Genomic DNA, 20,350 nt, shown 5'->3' with positions numbered 1-20,350 from the left:
ACTCCTCTCTCCATCTTGTTACTGTGCTGTCCCAAACTGGAGAGAGCACTGGGCAGAAATAACCAGTAATTCAAGATGAAAGTTCATCTTCAGGTATCCAGAACACCTAGAAAAATCACTCATTGTGTTTTTTATCATTTAACAACATTATCAAGAAGAAAGGATAGCACAGAAACTGTCTATATCCACAGTTTCTTGGCTCTCTGAAGACCAGGACTCTGTTCATTTTCTCCATGATGCTGTTCCCAGACCGACACCAGACATCCATTAGGCACTGAATACCTGTCTAGATGACTGACTTGACACATGTCAAAGGCAGCACAAGACAGAATATCCACAACTTGATGACACCAACATGCTATCTAAACCTGTCTGGACACATACTGGTCTTCTCTAAGTCTGTTGACAACTATTGATTGCTCTTGCAGAGCATTTACATTTTCCAAGCACAGTTGAGTTCATGACCGAGTCCTGACTTCAGCTTTAGTAGCCATAGTCCTTTGAGTCAGGCTCTGTGTGGGCACTGGTGCTCTTTCTCTTTAGGGTTGAAAACAACTAAGGACTGACATAAGGTAAAAGCCTGTGTTCAGACCCACCTGACATGTTCAAGGAATAGGAGAGAATCTCTATGCTTAATCAGAAGAGGAGAATGTCTGAGCTAGGCGAGGACTCCAAGGAGATGAGTGAGAGAGTCAGTTTTAAGATGAACAATAATTATATATTATTTAATGACTCTGGTGGTCTTGAAGGACTTTGTACAAAGTTAGGGGAGGGTGGGGGCAAAGAGGCAGCAGATAAAATGGTTCAGGCAAGGAGACAGCCCTGGAGAGCATCATAGGGGTGGGCTTATCCAGATTAAACCAGCATCTCAGAAATAAAGAGGGAGACCAGGAAGAGCCTGAAGCTATCTGGTCTTGATGCTTAAGTACGAATTCTTCCAGCAGAGCTTTCGGGTTGAAAAAGGCCATAGTCTCTCTAACCTTGGATTTCTTTGTCCATTAAATGTCTTCCTCCTACAGCTATGGGGAGGATTAAGTTAGATGATTCATGAAAAGCACTTTGTACAGAGCCTGGCAGTAAATTTTTAATATCACTATTTCCTTTATTTGCAAGAGCAAATTAGTATTGGCTCCGAGCAGACTCGATACATTAGCAGTGGCCATAGCCAAGAACAAGGAGCCCCTCTTCTTTGTTCCATGATCCTTGATGAAGATTTTCCAGATGCCATTGCCAGGAACTTGGACAGTTGGCCACACCCTCTCATGGGAATCACTCTCAGTGGGCAGAGTTAGGTATCTGACACAAAGAACAGCTCTAAGAAGGCTGAATTTGGTTGCTATACACAAGTCACCGAAGTGTAAATGCAGGGTAGCACGTTGCAGAGATTGCTGATTGTGCTCCTTAAATGTGCATTTGGCTGTGTGCATTCACTCGTGCTTGTGTGTGTGTGTGTGTGTGTGTGTGTGCGTGTGTGTGTGTGTGTGTGTGTGTGTGTGTGAGAGAGAGAGAGAGAGAGAGAGAGAGAGAGAGAGAGAGGAGAGAGATTCTACTGTGCTCTCCTGCTTGGGATTTACATTCTACTGTCATAATGACCAATCTGTTTCTCATCTGCTAAGGGAGGTTGACAAGCTTTCAGGGCATGGAGACCTTTTGTGAAATGCCTCAGAAAGCATACAAACGAGATATATAGATTATTGGATCTTTCTGAGGATACCAAGGCCTGTGCAGAAGAACCATGCAATCCCTTAACTATGTCCTGGGAAATATTGCATACAAATAAATCTGAGCTGAGAAAGGCACATGGGACAGAGGCAGACGTACAAAAGGGATAGTTACCAAGATTAGGGTAGTTCACAGGGTAGGTACAGACTACTGTTAGGGATCCATGGACAACGGTAAGTTCTTTTCTCTCAGCTATATAGTTTCTTAGCAAAAGTTTTGGCTTCCATGCTTGGCTGATCTTAACAATTATTTGAGGATATTTCTGAAAGTGCAGAGTGGGTCCTACCTCCATGGATGACAATTCAATACGTCTGAGAGGCTGCATCATGAAAATTCTCCTTAATGACTGACTCTCTGGTGCAGCTCTACTAGGTAGGGATTGGCTGACAACCATGCAGACAACAGATACAGTAGTGATAACCAGGCCCTTAGAGAGGCGGATGCAGAACCCCACGTGAAACCAGAACCTAAGCCATTTCTCCAGCCCTTCAGAGGGAAGGACACGGGTGTCTCAGATAAGAGTAGAATCAAAGTCACTTGTCCAGAACTTAAGACCAGATCAGAATGGACCAGACCAGACCAGACCAGACCAAACCAGATTGGACTAAATCTGATGAAATCATAATCCCCATCTCTTCATTCCCAGAAAGAGTGAAGCCAACTGACCCTTAATCTTACCACAGAATCACCTTTACTATCGTGTCACTAAGACTAGAGACAGGATTACTCAAACATAAAACCAAAGGAGCCACACTGTTTTATATTAAGGTTTACTAGCTATGAGCAGTGGAATTAAGAGGTATATCATATTTTTCATTCCTTGTATCACTTCTTTGCTCAGCTATTGTGGGGACAGTGAGCTTAGGTGAGCCACGCTGTGACTGTTCTTTTCTAAAGCCCTCAGTGCCTCCCATGAGCTGCTTCCAGCTAACATTAAGCAGAGCGTGGATAATAAGAGAGATTTTCTCCTGGGAAATACAGGCAGCCCTCTGACAACGTTAGCTCAAGGGCTCCCCGACAGCCTTTCCTGTAGCTTTCATGGGTCTCTGCCATGTTTCCTAACTTCCTTCCTCTGGTCAGACTCATGTCCCACTCTGACAAGCATGCTGTCCTTCCTCCATTTTCCTTCATGATGTCCTGACACATCTTGGCCCTTCTTTGGGGATGCAGACCAGCACAGGTACTTTGGCAGCTGTGCTGAAGCCCCAGCTGTCCTGCAGAAGCCCTTAGAAACTTGAAAACGTGGCTTTTGAAGAATGAGAGACCTTTGGGGTAGAGAGAGGCATAGGAAAGGTTCAGAATAAAAAGATAGAGATGAGTTACTTAGGGCCAAGTATCTGTGACTCACAAGTCAAGGAGAAGCCTTTCTTCTTTACTTACTCATTCGTATGTGGTAAGAATCACCCTTCTTAGAGTTGGTAGAACTGAGGCTCAGGGGAGCACCGTGACCTGCTCACATTCATGTATGTCACACCTGGCAAGACAGGGTATGCCTAATCTCAAATCCCTTTTATTTCTGCCATACCACAGTGATTGTCCATAAGAAACACAGAATGACATGATAGTTAAGAACAGGAAGTTTGGGGAAGGAGAGATGGCTCATGATTACAGACGACCTGAGTCTAGCTGCCAGTACATACTTGGCAGCTTACAACCATCCTTAACTCCAATTCCAGGGAGACCAGTGCCCTTCTGCCTGCCACAGACACCAAACATGCATACAATACACACACATGCACGACTACAAAGCAAAACACTCATACACATAAAATAAAAATAAATCTTTAAAAAAACAGGAACTTTGAAGGGCCACCTTGTCTGTTTTTAAAGTAAGGATAATATACCTTCATTCAGAAAGATTTGTAAGTGCTGGTGTACTGAGAGTAGTAAGTTGAGGGTTTTTTTTTTCCTACGTGTATCTAAAAGTTGAACATGAAAAATGGAGGCTAGCACGGTGTGGACTTCAGCTGTGACTGTAGAAGCGTCAGTCCTTGTTTGCCTGGAACGTGGGTTCCCAGGCTGGAGAATCACAGAGGGGAAGGCTGTTGTGGGAGAAAGGCTGAGAAGCAGAGCTGCTTTACCTGCTCTGCTGAGCACCATCTCTCCTGAAGATGGCGGGCTGTGGGAGTAAGCAGTATGCTGAGAGTATCCTGATGCCTACAGAAGCCAACAAGTCACTGTGGTGGGGGAGTCTTCATGTTGGAACCTGGCAAAAGCTGAAAAGAGCAGCTGCAATTGCCTCTGGTTCTTTGTTGATGGGGTTGCATAGGGCAGGCTCATGGACCTAACACAGCCTCTGTCCAGATTTTTTTAGACACAAGTTAGATCCAAGAACTTTACAGGATACAGATTATTTGAAACCCCCAGGCCTTCCTTTCTTGGAGAAAAACAAATTAGATTGTGAGTTACATTTCTGTGAAATAGAACCATGGAAACCCACGAGGTTCTTTCTGATGAGACAGGAAATATGGAAGGTTTTAGCATCAAGATTCTCCATCATGTCCAGAGAAGACTTTGAGTAAGAGACATAAAAATGCTCAGGGATATTCTTTCCTGTGGGAGAGTCTTAGATATTGCTACCTTCCCAGGCTCAAGCAGCACTGACATAGCACCAGCTATTCCAGGCACCAAAGCCAAGGAGAATGCTAGGAAAGCGACTGTCAGCAGACAGCCAAGGCCAGCCCACTGATAACTCTCAGTTCAGTGTAGAAAGCATCTATCGAGCGTGTTCTATGTGTGCCCTCCACTTGGTCTTGCTGTCTGCAGCCTGGGGGCTAGGATTGCAGGGGGTAGTTAGCTGCCAAGCTTAGGAGATGGCAACTCATCTGGGGCAATTCTTGCCTCCACCATGGCCCTAGACATAGGAGGGCTAAACCTGCTTGCTGTTGGATGAGTCTGGAAAAATTAGGTACTAAAGATGACAGGAGAGTCCATCACCAGCCAGCACGACCCGCCAGAGCCCCTTCCAAACATGATTAAAGTTTTTCATTTTCTTTATCCTTTTTTTTTTGCATTTGTATGTGTATGATGTATGCATGTATCTCTGTGTGTGCATATGTTATACATGTTCCCACATGTTTGGGGATGATATATATGCATGCACATGGAGGCCCAAGGTTAGCACTGGGGTTCTTTCTTGATAATTCTCTACCTTATTCACTGAGATAGAATCTCTCAAGCGAACCCAGATTAGTCTAGCTACCTAGATTGCTATGGAAACCCTGTCTCTGGCTTTGGGGATGTAGACCCAGATGGGCCAATACACTCAGCAGATTTATGCTGGGTCTAGGTATCCAGACTCTCGTTCTCAGTCTTGTGTTAAACACTTTAAGCACTGAACCGTCTTTATAACCTCACACCCTGCTCACCTCTGCTCAGTAGGACTTGAAGATACTGTACCACCTATTTGCCTCATTGAACAAGGGAATGGGACTCCTTCCTCTATAAGACAGGAATGAAGGGACTGTAATTCGGTCCTACTAGGAAAATCAAATTAGTGGTGAAATATTTGGCAAGATGTCTGTCATCCTGGAGGGGATCTCTGGACAGCAGATTAAAGACTGTGGTGCCTAGCTAGACTGGTATTTTGTCCTTGGAATTTTTACTTCTTTCACTCTAGGCCTTTCTCCTGTCACCTGGCAGACTCTTTTGCCTGTCACACTGCTAAAAGCTCCCTCAGATGCTACCTAGCCCACCGTTTCCACTTCAATCCCTGTCCCCTGGTCATCCCTTGCTCTCTTCTTCCACCAGTTTGTATGCTTGTTGAGTTTGATTTTAAGTGTAAAGACTGTGAGTTCCCAGCTAGGAACCTTTTAAATGAGGATTCTTGGGAAGCCACACAAAAAGTTTGCTCGTGGAATCACTGGGCTGGGGACACCTGGTGGTGGAACGCAGAGTGAGTGAGCAAGAGCAAGTGTGACCTCCTTTAACTACCTTGGCCTATCTGCTATTGTTGCCAAACCTGCTTGGCAGCTAGGTCATCTGGAGAACTCTTGGGGAAGAAAACAAAATACCAAGTTCTTGGCTTGCTGCCTAGAGGGACGAGGAGAATGTGATCCAATGTCAGTTAAAGGTTAACCAAACCTTAGGAAGCCTTTCTCTACCAAGAGCTAGGCCAAGAAGACCAGCCATCTTTCACTTTGAAAGAAGCCTGTGAGTTCCAGCTGGTGCTCTGGATATCCCCACCCCCACCACACTTCCTTGATATCTAGTGTAAGCATTCTGGTAAAGAGAGAATGAGCCCCTTTGGATGCCCATCAGCTCAGTCTTTCCATTTGTCCTAGTTAGCCTTGACCCATTAACTTGGCGCATCCTAGAACCACCTGAAAAAGAGTTTCAAGTTGCTAATTAATTCCTTTACCAAGTTGATCTATGTGAGAGGTTGTTCTGATTTTCTTTATTAATTTAGGAGGGCCCAGCCCATTGTGGGCAGGCTTGCTTCTTGAGCAGTAGGTACTGGGCTGTATAAGGAAGCTAAGCACTATTTGGTGAGAGAACTGGCAAGCTGCATTTCCCCATGGGTCCTGCTTCCACGACTATGCCCCCAGTTCCTGAATGCCCTTTTGAAGGTCAAAAGACAAAATGACAGCAAATTTTGTTGTAGATCTAGTTGTCTTATACCTATGATTTGTGACTTAGGGAAACCTCTATGCTGCAAAATTGGCTGTGTGCTGTGTGCTCCCTTTGGACAACAGAAAAGCGGTGGGTTTGTAAGGAGGCATCTAGGAAATAGAATAATATGGGAAAGCCGATTGGCTGACAACAGGCTAGTTCTTTGTAAGAATGAAGCAGAAGATACCTGCTTATTAGCCCTTCACTTGCTTATTTGGGTTCTTGAATATCACCCCACCTCAACCTGATTAATCAGAAGGTCAGATAAATAAACTGGTTTCGCCCCAGCGGCATGGAGTTTCAGCTCCAGCATAGCGCCTGCTTGATTCAATCTGTTGAGCCTCTTACCAGAGCTCAGCCCAAGCAGTGTACTCCCATGGAAGTCTGTATGGTGGTTTGAATAAACAATGGCCCCTATAAACCAAAAGGAAGTGGCACCATTAGGAGGTATGGTCTTGCTGGAGTAGGTGTGTCTTTGTGGGAGGAAATGTGTTACTGGGGGCTCAGTTTGGGGGTCTCAGAAGCTCAAGCCAGTTCCCTTCTTACTGCCTGCCTATCCAGAGGGAAAACTCTCAGCTCCTACTTCAGCACACATCTGCAAGCACGGTGGGATACTTCCTGGCATGATGACAAGGGACCAAACCTCTTAACAGTAAGCCACCTCAATTAAATGTCCTTTATAAGAGTTGCTGTGATCATGGTATCTCTTCACAGCAATAGAACAAGGACTAAGACAGTCAGCTTCATATCACTACGACAAGTAGTCGGGACAATCAGCTTATGAAGAGAAAAGACTTATTTTGGCTCACCTTTTTGGAGTTTTTATGCCTTAGTGGAGTGGCTTCATCATTTTTGGGCCCTTGACAAGGGAGCACCTGATGGAAGGAAGGAATATCTGGCAAGAGAGGGAATGGTAGAACAAAATGTCTTACGTCATCATGAGCCAGGGAGCAAAAGAGTGAAGAGGGGCCCGGGTTTCACAGTAGCCTAAAGGCTTTTCTGTTGTGTTAGAATGGTGGCTCATCTGACAGATCACACCAGGCTAGCACAGTTCCACAGGAAAGGTTTATTGAGGGAGAAAAGGACAAAGGGGGACGACAAAGAAGAAGAAAAGAGAGTGGAGGTCAGGGTGGCTCTGCCTTTTATTTGGGCTATGAGGTAACCAGGGCCCACAGGTAAGGGCGGGCCTAGGGGTGATGTCATCACTGGATTTGGAAGTGACTTGCAAAGCCAGTTCCTGATGCCAACACTTTCCACTAGGCCACAGTCCCTAAAGATACTACTGTCTCTCAGTTGGTACTACCTGGGGGTCCAAGTCTTTAGTTTTAAGGGACACTTGTGACCTAATCCACAGCATGTTCCATACATTTATTTCACATAAATCACTTAGGAATCTGTTTAAAATTTTCCAGCATCATTCAAACTGGTTAATTGGACTATGGGGTCCAATATCCCCGGCAATTCTAGCAGTCAATGAGGTCCAGGGACCCAGCTTTAGGATACCCTTGTGGGTCTACTGTGAGGAACTCCTCCTAAGCTTTACAAAGTGTTTTTTTCTGTCCTACCCCCATGAGGAAAAAAGCCCTTTTCCCTCAATGAGGAATGATGATTACTCATTTTGAAAGAGGGTCATTTATCTCTCATTTCCCAACTCCAACCAGAGAATCCCTGTGGACTGGAGTCTCACGAGAGCAGACACTCTCCAGTAGAAGCAAACACCATCTGTCTCAGCAGTCATGGCTGACAGACCTCATGAGGGGACCAGCAGAACCGGACTTAGCCAGAAGGATGAGTACCTAAACGGTCCACTTCAGGGTGGGTGCCTGTGATTGACCCTGCTGTCTTTTCTGCCACTGTCCCTTGTAACTCATTCCCGGGTCCCACACTAGGAGCACAGTGACTCTTTTCTATATCTCTTCCAAATCCCTCCTGCTGCTACTAAGTTTCATTTTTCTTGTTGTCCTTATCAGAAACAAAGGACAACAGTTCTCACTTGTGCGAAGCCCTGAGGACCAGTGGCGAAACTGGTAAGGGGTAAACGGTTGCCGGACCTTGGCTGTGAGTAAACCCCTAGGTAGTTTCTCTACCTCTGTGATCTTGATGAGCTATCCAGAAGGGCATTTCGGTTGAAGAGCTAGGGTGGGCATCACTGCTGTATGATCAATAGCAACTGGCTTGTTAATCGCTGTTTATCTTCCGTGTTTTTTATTTATAAAGTCAGATAAAGTTATAAGGGAGAGAGCATAAGGGAGAGATCCTGCATCTAATGAACACATCCTCACTTGCATCTAATGAACACATCCTCACTTGCATCTAATGAACACATCCTCACTTTCTTCTTCTCTAAACCCTCACCAACAATAGCAGCACCTAAACTTCATTAAGCAAAGAGAGAGATAAGTTCGCGAATAACCTTGCTGTTTTCTGTAACCTACACAAACGAGGACAATGTGAGCCATGCCAAGCAGCTGCCATTCAATGTCTGTGGATTTGTTCTCAGGGACAAAGTGATTCTTTACAGGTTGATAAACTGAGCAGTGGCAGTCATTTGAAGACCCCAGGGAACTTTTGCCAGTGTCATGTTCCTGTTTGTGTGTGATTGCGCAGTCTGTTGTATTCACTGCTATGCTGTTACTCCCAGGACCCAGAGGGAAAAGAGAAAGACCAACCTGCTTGATGCCTAAACAAACAGTGGAAGGGAAGCCTACAATCTGTTGGGCAGAATGCCTCTCTCCTTTCTCTCCTTCCCTGCTGCATTGCTGCCCCGTTCTGTGTCTTTTTCAAGTTTTCCCCTTCAGGACAACTCTGTCTTCAATGTTGTCTTCGGCAAGCTACCAAAATAGAATTTATGATTCATTGACCCAGATTATGTTCCCTCTGACAATATCTGCAGAAATTCTGCTCAACAATGGCTTGCTGACTTTACAAAAAAAGCATACATCACTCTCTGGAATTCATCTGCATAACAAGGCTGACAGAAGAGCAAATTAAGTGTTATCTCCTCCGGAGTCCTTGATGAAGAACATCCTGGTCTTGGCAAGTCACTATGGATTCTTAGGGGTTTTCCATAAATCACAGTTAAGTCTGGGGTGTGTATAGAGACCGTGTTCCTAAATTTGTTCCCAGGGAAAGACATAAGCTATGTCTACCCCTTTGCACTAAGGTCCCAACTACAAACTCAGGTACAGTTCAGCCTTCATTTTCCCAGAGGAACAAAGGAATTTATTGAGCTTTCTTATAGGGCATCAATAAGAGGTTTCATACAGTGGTGTGGGTACTCCTCTTTCCCAATGGACAACATCTGGGATGCCTACACCCAGCATGGTATCAGCCACAGAGAGAAGCCTCTCCCTAGTCTTCCCCTGCCTAAATACTCTTGTCCTTCCTTGAGGCCACCTGCAGTTGAGGCAGAGTTGCTTAGCAGGTGGCAAGGAGCCACTGAATGTTCAGGGGAGGGTCTCATGATCTACCGCACCTCCCCATGAAGGGGTCTAAACAAGTTAACAGACCCAGTTGGGATGATCCTCGTGAAAGGGGACACAGCTCAACTCTCCAAGAGGACAGTTGGCTGGCCTGTAGGTCAGTCACTCATAGCAGGCTACAACCTTGTTCTCTAGAGCTATAGCTCTGAGGACAGGTATCTTACATTGCCCTCTGAGCTCCAGGAGGTTTCACAGGTCCTTTCTCAACAGATAGTGATACCTAATCCACAGCACACTACCTCTGTCTTTGATTGCACTTGCCTACTGCAAAGCTTGTTTTCTTTCTCTCTTTTTCTAATTTCCATGCGTCTGTGAGATATGCCTGTGTATATGCATGCATGCAAGTGTTTCCCCTCTCTCTCTCTCTCTCTCTCTCTCTCTTTCTGTGTGTGTGTGTGTGTGTGTGTGTGTGTATGTGTGTGTGTGTGTGTACATATGTGTGGAGCTCCAAAGTTGACATCAGGAATCTTCCCCAATTATGCTTCTACCATATTCATAGAGGCAGGATCACTCACTTGAACCCAGAGTTAGACTAGCCAGCTTGCTCTAGGATCTATTGTTTCCTTCTACCTCCGAATGTTGGCTGGCTGTTGTACCCAACTAACATTTACATGGATTATGGGGATCCAAACTCCAGTCTTCATGCTTGTATGCAGGCCCTTAATTTATTGAGCCAACACCTCTATTTATCTTCTAAGAATGAAGAAACCAAGATGTTTGATTCCCCGTAAGAACTAAACTTTCCCTTTGTAAAGTCATGTATATTCTTGGGTTTAGTCTTTGCTTTTTCTGTGTTTATCTAGAGATCTTCTGTCAGAAGAATTCTCTAATTCTCATGGGGAAAGCACAGGTCCATCCTGTACCCATGATGGAAGGCAGAAGGGAATCCTACAGTTTGGAACAGAGACAGAGAAGATAATTAAATTCAGGTAAAACTTCTGTTAAAAAAAAAAATCTCTCTTTTGAGCAGCGCATGTAGATTACTTGGTAGAGTGCTGGCCTAGCAGGCATGAGGCTCTGGACTTGATCCCTACTATTGTATAAGTTTATATAGTACTGGTGGTTTATTTTATAGAATGGCGATCTAGCACTAAGGAAGTGACTACAGGGGGATCAGAAGTACAAGACATTCTGCTACATAGAGTATCCAAACTCTCTCCTTCCCTCCCTCCTTCTCCCTCTCCCTCCTCCTCATACTTCCTTCCTTCCTTCTCCTTCTTCTTCCCCCTCATACTACCTCCCTGTCTTTCTCCCTCTCCTTCTCTCTCCCTCCCTCTTTTCCTCCTTCTCTCCCTCCTTCTCTCTCTCTTCTTCTCTCTTGCCCTAGCCCCCTTCTTGTCCCCATCCTCCACCACTGCCATTTTCTCCTCTTCCTCTTCCTCCCATGCACTGACTCCTATGGAGTCAGAGGGGTCAGTTCCCTCTGGCCTACCTTTATCTTCTCTCCTTCCTTCTCCATCCCTATATCCTGATCGTTCCAAGTTCTCACTCATTTCAACAGCTTGTCACTGGCCTTCCAGGCCCTGCTTGGGCACCTCCCTCCCTCCCCAATGTGAACTAAAGAAGACCTAGGATCAAACTGGTCTTTGGAGCTTGGGGTTGCCATGGGTGGATTTGTGTGAGAGGAAATCTCATTCAAGTAATCATCTAAAAGTTATTACTTTATGAGGACATGGTCCTGTGACTCAGAGAAATGTGGCTCCCTAAAGGACAGTCCTTTGTCATGCTGAATTCTAACTGAAGGTGTAGGGAAGGCTTCAAATCAGCCTCTTTCTGATCCTCTTCTTGCTCCCTTTTCTCCCACAAGGCAACCATAGTCACTAGAACACCTCTTCCTTCCAGCAGGCCACAGAGAAACCGGACCCCACCCCACCCCACTCCCAACTCTCTCCCAAAGCCAGCCCAAACCTAGAAATATCATTCTAATCTTCCCTTCACCTTCTGGGCAGGAGCTGATCATAACTATGAAACCTTGATTCTAGAAAGAGTCATTTCTTAGCCAGAGTTTTTGAGAATGCCACAAAGAAAACCAAGAAGGAACTGAACAGGCAGGCCCTGTTGGACGCCCCCTTCCTACAGTCTGTTAGCATAATCCATACCTCTTCCACACAATGGCATTTTGACATGCAGCCTATTCTTTACCAAACCTAAGCATAAAAATTGAGGATTGTTTCCATTTGTAGAAATGTCAATTATGACTATGAGGAAAAGGAGAAAAGGTACTCTGCCTTCTACCTCTGCCTGTGATGTATGTATGTATGTATGTATTTATGTCATTCATGAGAATGCTCTGGTAGGTAGACCATACTCTAGTGGATGACCACACACCCATGGCCCATGACTACATGGGCAGTACAAATTGGAATTGATTAATTATTGGAGAGAGAGGGAGAAAGAGTTGGAAAAATATGGAGGTGAGGAGTAGATCTTGGAGGAATTAAAGAGCAGGTGTACATGTATGAGGTTCTCAAAATTTAACAAAAATTATATATATATATATATATATATATATATATATTTAAAGTTGGCATTTTCTTTGGGTCTTTGCTTGTTTTGAGTCTCACACCTCCCAGATGAGCTTCAGACTTGCTAAGTAGTTGTAAATGGCCTTGAACATCAGCTTCTTCTGACTCTTCCCCTAGTGTTGGGAGTTCAGATCTGCACCACCACACCTGATTATGTAGCACTGGCGATCAAATCCAGGGACTTTTGCATGCTAAGTGTTCTAGTTTCACTTTGTTGCTGTGACAAATAAGTTGACCAAAAGCATGTTCAGGGAGGAAAGAGTTTATTTTAGCTCACAGCTCAGAGCCCATCATTGAATGAAATAAAAGCAGGAACTCAAGGCGCATTTACTATCCCACAGATCCTTGCTTCTGGAACTCATTCCAGATGAGGAAGCAGAGTGCTAATCGTGAGCAAATACTGCTTGCTGACTGAGTTGAAAACCTGTGTTAGCTAGCTGTCTTATACAGCTCAGGACCAATCAACCAGGAGCTAGTTCTACCCACAGTAGACCAGGCTCTCTTCCAACCATTAACAGCCAAGGTAGTCCTCCTTAGACATGCCCACAAGTTAGTCTCATGTTTGACTGTAGCTGTCAAGTGGAAAGTCTAAGCTAAAATACTAGGTAAGTACTCTATCTGCTGAGCTCCATCCCCAGTCTTCCCTCTGAATCTTCACTTTTGAAATCTCCCATGTCACATAAAACATTGGTCAATATGTTATTCATTAATGCATCTTTGGTTATAGAAATGTCAATTATGACCATGATGACAAGGGGGAAAGATACTCTGCCTTCTACCTCTGCCTGTGATGTATGTATGTATGTATGTATGTATGTATGTATGTATGTATGTATGTCATTCATGAGAATGGCATACTTTCAGATCACAGGGGGTTATTGCACACCATTCCATATGAACACTCTGGTGCAGACTCAGAATGCCAATGCAAGGTCTGGAAAACACAAGACCCTCACAGTCTCTATGCAATAGGAGAGGCCCATCTATCTCTAGACACTACTTCCTTTCAGGATAATTGCTGCTTTACTGTCCTGGACTCATCACACATGGGCGGTCATGGAACGCCAACTCTGCAGGGTGTGGTTGGGAAGCTGCCCATGATGCCTGAAAAAGGGTAGATTCACTCATCTCCACCCTGGAATGGCAAAATATCAGGCCACAGCTCTGGAATCCTGGTTGGAGTTCAGAGATAGACTCTGCAGTGCAGTTATAGAGGCGATGAAAACTGTCAGAAGTCAGATGAAGAGGTCAGATGAAGCCTGAGAATGGGTGTCCCTGATGACTCAACTCCACGGCCAACAGATCCTTTACACTTAGCATCCAGGGCTAGCTCAATCACCAGGACTTTGAATGAGAATACCTTGTTCCCCGATGAGAAATCAGAGCTCTCCACATTGACTCCAGGCCTTAAATCCAGACAATATTTTCCCCAACCCCTTACTGCTCATCCACTGGCCTAAACCTATCCACCATCCAGAGGAAAGCAGCTGGTGCTACTGCAGAGGCACCTCCTAGGAGTCACCTCTGCCCACTGGGACTCTGTGGTCTTGGATCTAGTATCCCCCCTGCCCCCACCTCCTGGACTTGTCAATTCAACCTATCCAAATGTCCAAATGTCACAACCAAACATTCCACCTGCATCATTTACTGCACACCTGGAAAGACTTGTGGAAAAGGCAGAAGATTCAGACCAGCCTCATGACTAGTATTGCCCTACCACATGCTTCTCTGTATATTACCACTTCAGAGTCCCATCCATTCAGGGACCCCTGTTAGCAGCTGAGCCCTTTCAGGTCAGAGAGAAAGTTCAGTCCTCCCATGACTTAGCATCAGGCCACCAGAGCATAGAACATTTGGTGTGTCCCATATATAGACTCTGGAAGGGCTGAGCTTCCTAGTTTCTGAACGCAGTCATGTTTACTTATGCTGTTGTCTTGGTAGAGTTCCCAGACATGACAAGGCCTGAAGGGAGCTTATTATAGACTCCAGAGAAACTGGCTCCATGGGTCTGATATGCGAGGCCTAACCTGTTTCTTAGTAATTTTGAGGCAGCAGGTACCTATGCTACCATTCAGAAACAATCAGTGTACACTGTGGCTGTGGGTAATGTAACATCCTCCCTGAATTCTCAGTGGTGACTGTCATTTTGGCTTGTCTGAGTTGACCTGAGATCTACATGAATCCAATGATCATGGCCCAAGACATGGTTTTTCCAAGTGACTAGTTCTGTGCATCTCGAATTCAGCCTCTGGATCTGAAGAGTACAGAGAGCAGAACAGAGCAGAGGCATCTAGCGTGGAGCGCTGCCATGCATGAGGAGATGCCACAATGAGCTGGCTTGCCCAAATGGGGCTCACCAGCCTTGGAAACTCAGGGTGGATGATGGGGGTTTGATGCAGGCCTTGTGCATGCTAAGCACACACTCCAGCCCTGGGCTGCATTCCCAGACTGGCTTCTATTTTGAATCTTAGCCATCTGTTTCCTCCCAGGACCCTGCTCTCTCATATGGCTTCCTCTACAGGTTAAAACGTACAGCTCCCAAGTACCAGACACATGCCAAGTATCTCATGAAATTTTCTGTGGTCTCTCTCTTTTTTAACTGCATTTTAACGCGCACACACACACACACACACACACACACACACGTATGTACCACAGTAGAGGTCTTGTAGAGGTCTGAGGACAAAACTCTAGAGCCCATTCTCTTCCACGATATGGGGCCTGGGAATTTAACTCAGGCCATCATTCTTGGATGTAAGTCCCTTTATCTTCTGAGCTCTCTTATTGGCCATCTTTTTTTGTGTACTTCACAAGTACAACTAAGACAAAGACTCCAATCAGAAGACAATAGAGCAGTCACTGCCATCAACCCATTCAGCAATCCCAAACTTGGATTCTGTCAGTGTCTTCCTGCAGATCTCTTTAGATCTAGTTATACATCACCAAAAGAAGAGATGTACACTTAATGGCTGCCAGCAGGGAATGATGACAGAAGCTTTCATGCACTCACACAATGGAAAACCATGAAGCCCTAAACAAGAATGAGAACATGTTTTATGCCTTAGTTTGGAAAACGTTTTATTGAAGTAGTGTTAATTGAAAAAGCAAAACCAAAATACACTGTCAATGGCAGAGCATATGTATTTGTTTATATCAAATCTTCTCTTCATTTTTTGGATGACAGTGATTTAAAATAACATCATTTGCTCTGAGATGGACTAACTCACTGGAGATGAGGGGAGATTTACATGCAGTCATTTATGCTGAATTTAGTGAATCACCTATTCAAACTATTAGATAGAAAATACAAACTGGGGGCAGTAGCTCACATCTGTGATAGGCTGGAGGAGCAGGAACTATGTACCATGAGCTAACCAAGACCCTATTTCAGAAAATAAAAGTTAAAAGAAGGAAGAAAAAAGGAAAATATTGTATTTGTGGACAACTGAAGGGTTTATACAGACTGAGGAAAACTTGGTAGTCTGAATGGAGCTAAACTCAAGCTTATTTTTATTCGCTTAGTTATCTTTTATTAACAGATTTCTCTCTCTGCTCATTTCTTCACTCACCCTGTTATTAGGTTTTGTCTGGATTACATGGACACACATCAGTTGCACAGCTGGAGCAAACAACTGGTAAGCCCATCTTGGGAGGCATCTGCCTGAGGTCGCTGGTGGTGAGGAGTGGGCATGCTCTGCAGCCCAGGCGCCTCCTGAAAATGACAGCCTTCAAGTCAGATCCTTCCTGAGAGGAACCTAGTCCCACCACGAGAGTCACTTACAATGTAAGTTGATGCAGTCAATTTCAAAGCCCCTGATCCTTGTAGCCACGCTTTGTAACTAACTGTCTTCTCTCATTTGGCTTGTGGTTCTTCTCTCATAGACCTATTTTTCCACCTCTTGACTCTGGGTGGGACTGGGGACTTGATCTGGCCAATCAGATGAATAATGGTGATTCTCTCTCTCTCTCTCTCTCTCTCTCTCTCTCTCTCTGAATCCTGCTTTGGACCTGGGCTGATCCATTAGGGTCTGGTGCCCTAGACATTTGACAGAGCCATTTTAGCTGACCTGCCATAAGGGTAGATGTATAAGAGAGCCTGTTGCCTACCTAGTCCATGCACCATTCGGCTGCTGTGTTTTTCATGGCTGTATATGAGATGGCCTTTTCATGGTCTGGGTATCAGTCCATCACTTCTTCCCTGTCCCCTCTTCCTTCCCTGTCTCTAGTTCTATTACTGATGCCTCTTCCTGTCTGTTGCTGTGTTCTCAGTTTCCCCTTCCTTGTCTCATCCGTTCTGTAAGACTCCCACTCCAGGTCTTTTGGGTCTTCTTTTCCTTATGAAGACTCTGTGTCATGCTCGATTTGTGCTAATAATGTTTTTATGCTTTTCTCTTGGGCATCCATTTTATTCAAGTTATTTTTGATTCCTAGGGGTGGGTAGAGGAAAGGTTGGTTTCTTCTACATGAGCCCTGTCAGTCCCTTTGGTAAGCTCGATGTATTCAAGAATACCCATTGTGTACCACTTCATTAATTTGTAGTCTCTGACCTCAAGGGATGCACAATCCTGGGTGGGGGTGGGGGCTGGAGGCAGACAGAAACTAAGGTGTGAGCCAACCATTATCCAGAGGTGTGAGAAGAGACTTGGCTGATCCTCAAAGAATGGCAAAGCTTACTGGAAATGACCTCTGAATTGTTTTCATGCACAAATGAAAGTTTGGGGGGGTGGGCAAAGAATATGGAAGGGGTTTCCAGGCAAAGGGTCCAGGATAAGGGGAGACATGGATCAGCATGTGATAGACACACAATAAAATCTTCCCCCTTTTCTCTCAGTCCCGGTCCTCCCTAGCTTCAAACCCTCACAGTCTTCTGCTTCTATGTATCCCATGTGCTCCTGGGTGGTCTGTCAGCAGTCTCTTCTTGTCTGGCTGCTCAGAGTGGTCCCAGACCTGCATCGCCTCTGATCTTTAACAGGATCCTGCCATGGTTCCTCTGCACCTCAGAGTTTGAGTGCCTCTTTATTGCACCAATGTTAGAGGGAAGGCCAGTAACCTTCCCAGGCCCTGTGGCCCTTTTAATGGTAAATTTCACGAGTTGTGAATTTTCAAAAAGGCACATGCTCTGCACTGATACTTTGTGCTGTCTTTTCATACACCTCTTCTTGACAGCGTCTTAGGGAACTAATTAGACTGTGGTGCGGGGCTGTTTCTTTGACTCATTTCTATTGAGCACCTAGGAGCAGAATCTTCCCCCCAGCACTCTGTAAGCTAGTATAGGGTGGAGGAGGTTCACCATGAACTACAGGCTGAAGATTTCAAGCCTCACTTTGCTCCTGGCTAAGATGAATGTGGGGGGTGGGGGAGGGGAGGGGGAGGGGCATTCCTGAGCTTTACTGTTCTCATTACAAAATGAAATTGAAGGTTCATTGTCAAGGATTAGAGGTAGGTATGATAGGTGTGCTACAGGGACAAAGCCAGCACTATACAGTAGGCACTACTTAACAGATGACATAGAACCACCCTGATGGTGCAGAAAAGGGGTGACGTATGTGAGGGAAACAGAGCAGACAGACGGTGTTCAGACAGAGTTAGCACTGGAAAAGGTGGCTGAGCATTAAACAGAAACTGTACACAGAGTTTTGTAGGCAAAGGAAGTTAAATACATAAACAAATTCTCATAGATGAGCTTGCATATGGCATATTTGGGAGACTAAGGACTCATCTGCCCCCCTACACACACACACACACACACACACACACACACACACACACACAAACACACACACATACACTTACATCACCATCCAATTTGTGAATTGTGGGGGAGCACTGGGAACATTCTTTTTTAAAAAAAAAATAGAGCACTTAAAAATATTTACACTTTTTTTTTTTACATTGACTAGGTTGCCGTTGCTGTAAAGATGAAAATGACGGGAAATAAAATCTTCCAGAAGATCTGGTCCATATGCTGCTGCATGCCATGGCTGGATTCAACCATTGTGTTGGCTGCCTGCTGCCCAGACTGAGTGGGGTGAACTCAGGACAGAGCTTTGCTTTGGCATGAATACCTTTGCTTTCTCTTGCTGACACATTCCCTCCACCACTCAAGAATGCACAGAGCCCTTGCCAGGTTGAGAATGCCTGACTATGACAGCAGAGTTTGCAAAGTAAAGAGCCTATTTATGAAGATAATGGCAGTGCCCAGACCAGGCCCACCATGAGAGAATCTTGGCTCATAATTAGCAAGAACAGTGCATTTTAATGAGGATGCCTGGTAGGCAGTCAGCTCCTGCCTGGACTGCCAACGAATTGGGGCCAGAGGGAATGCTGGCAGCAAGGACAAGAAGCAGGTGAGGGGAACAACATAGAAGAAAATGCGCTCATCTTTCAGAAACACGAAAGCTTTAGGATTGTTTCATTTCCCCATTACCCTGGCTGTCGTCCCTTGGGTTGTTTCTCTGGAAGCAAACAGCTTAGAGAAGATATATCAGATCTGGTAACTTGCAATCCCAAACATTGGTAGAATGAGCAGCAAAGGCCTAAGGGCCTTGGGGTAGAGGCCCAGAAATGTGGGTATTTTATTTTTCCTGAAAGGCAATTAGGCCATTGCTATGAAGCCTGTGGAGAAACTGGAATCTCAAAGCTTTCTGAAGAGAATAGCTATGGCTTTTGAAGCTGTGAACCCTGGTGGGGGTGATCTGTTATTACCAAGGTTAGCTTAAGCTAGAGCCTTTGAGCTTTGTTGCTAGAAGCTGACAAACTACCGCTGAGGGGTATGACCTAAGGAAAATGGAACTTCTCAGCCTCTCTGTTGTTTCAGAGTTCCAGCTCAGGAAGAATGGGCTTCCCATTGAACAGGGTGAATGTTCATGCGTAGGTGAATATAGCAATTCCAAGATAGGTGAAGGAACTGTGATGTGCTGAATCCTGGGAACCACGAGTGTCTTAGTCAGTGTTCTATTGCTGCAAAGAGACACCATGACCATGGCAACCCTTACAAAAAAAAAAAAAAACCATTTAAAGAAGGCTGGCTAAGAGTTTCAGAGGTTTAGTCCATTGTTGTCATGATGGGGAGCATGGAACCATGCAGATAAACGTGGTGCTGCAGAAGCAGCTGAAAGTTCTACATCTGGACCCACAGGAAACAGAGAGAGAGAGACAGGAACCAGAAAAAGAGAGACATACTGGGCCTTGCTTGAATTTTGAAACCTCAAAACCCACCCCTAGTGACATACTTCCAAGGGGATATTTACGATAACAGACATCAAGTTGAGTGGTAAACTCAGTCCAGATAGACCATGGGAGTTTCAGTTCAATGTTTGTAGGTAACTTGAGGAAGCAGAGGTGATCTTTAGAAGTATCCATAAAAATCACTATCAAAATAAATAAATAAAACATGGCAGATGCTAGAGAAATGGCTCAGCAGTTAAAAGCACTGGCTGTACCTTCAGAGGACCTGGGTTCAAGCCTCAGCACTCACATGGTGACTCACAACCATGTGTAGCTCTGGGGAGTCATTTCACATTGTCTTCTGGCCTCTGTGGGCCCGAAGCATGGATATGGTACACAGACACATATTCAGGCAAAACATCTATATACATTTGATAATTAATAGTAGTAGTAATAATTTAAAAACATAGAGAATGCTAGTTATCTCCTCATATATATTGTGTTCAGTTGTTCATAGCAGCAGAATAACAAGAGCAATAACAAGAAAAACAAATCAGAATAAATGTATTTGTTACCTGCTGTTGCTGTGACAAATCACCACAAAGTTAGTGTCTTAAATCAATACAATTTACTGCTTTATAGTTTGCGAAGCTGGAAAGAAACAAGGGTAAGCTGGCCTGTGTGTCTTCTGGAGGCTGGAGGAGACCCTCTGCATTCTTGCATTGTCTAGAGGCCACCTTCCTTTTTGGCTACTTCCCCCTCCCCCATCTTCAAAAACAGTATCAGAGCATCTTCAGCCGTTCCCTTGACTCTGCTCTCACTCCAGCCAACCCTCCTTTATCT

At 44.9% G+C, this 20,350-nt stretch overlaps 1 long non-coding RNA gene across 1 annotated transcript; it reads left to right on the top strand.

Moving 5' to 3' along the window:
* Window positions 1-10,624: 10,624 nt before the first annotated feature.
* LOC116073409 lies at window positions 10,625-18,716 on the top strand. Its single transcript, XR_004111789.1, has 3 exons — window positions 10,625-10,744; window positions 15,921-16,124; window positions 18,241-18,716. It is a non-coding gene; the product is annotated as an uncharacterized LOC116073409 (long non-coding RNA).
* Window positions 18,717-20,350: the final 1,634 nt, after the last annotated feature.

Source organism: Mastomys coucha, unplaced genomic scaffold, assembly GCF_008632895.1.
Source record: "Mastomys coucha isolate ucsf_1 unplaced genomic scaffold, UCSF_Mcou_1 pScaffold23, whole genome shotgun sequence".
NCBI lineage: Eukaryota > Metazoa > Chordata > Mammalia > Rodentia > Muridae > Mastomys > Mastomys coucha.
The sequence above is the reverse complement of the archived record's forward strand: the minus strand, read 5'-3'. Positions and strand labels throughout refer to the sequence as shown.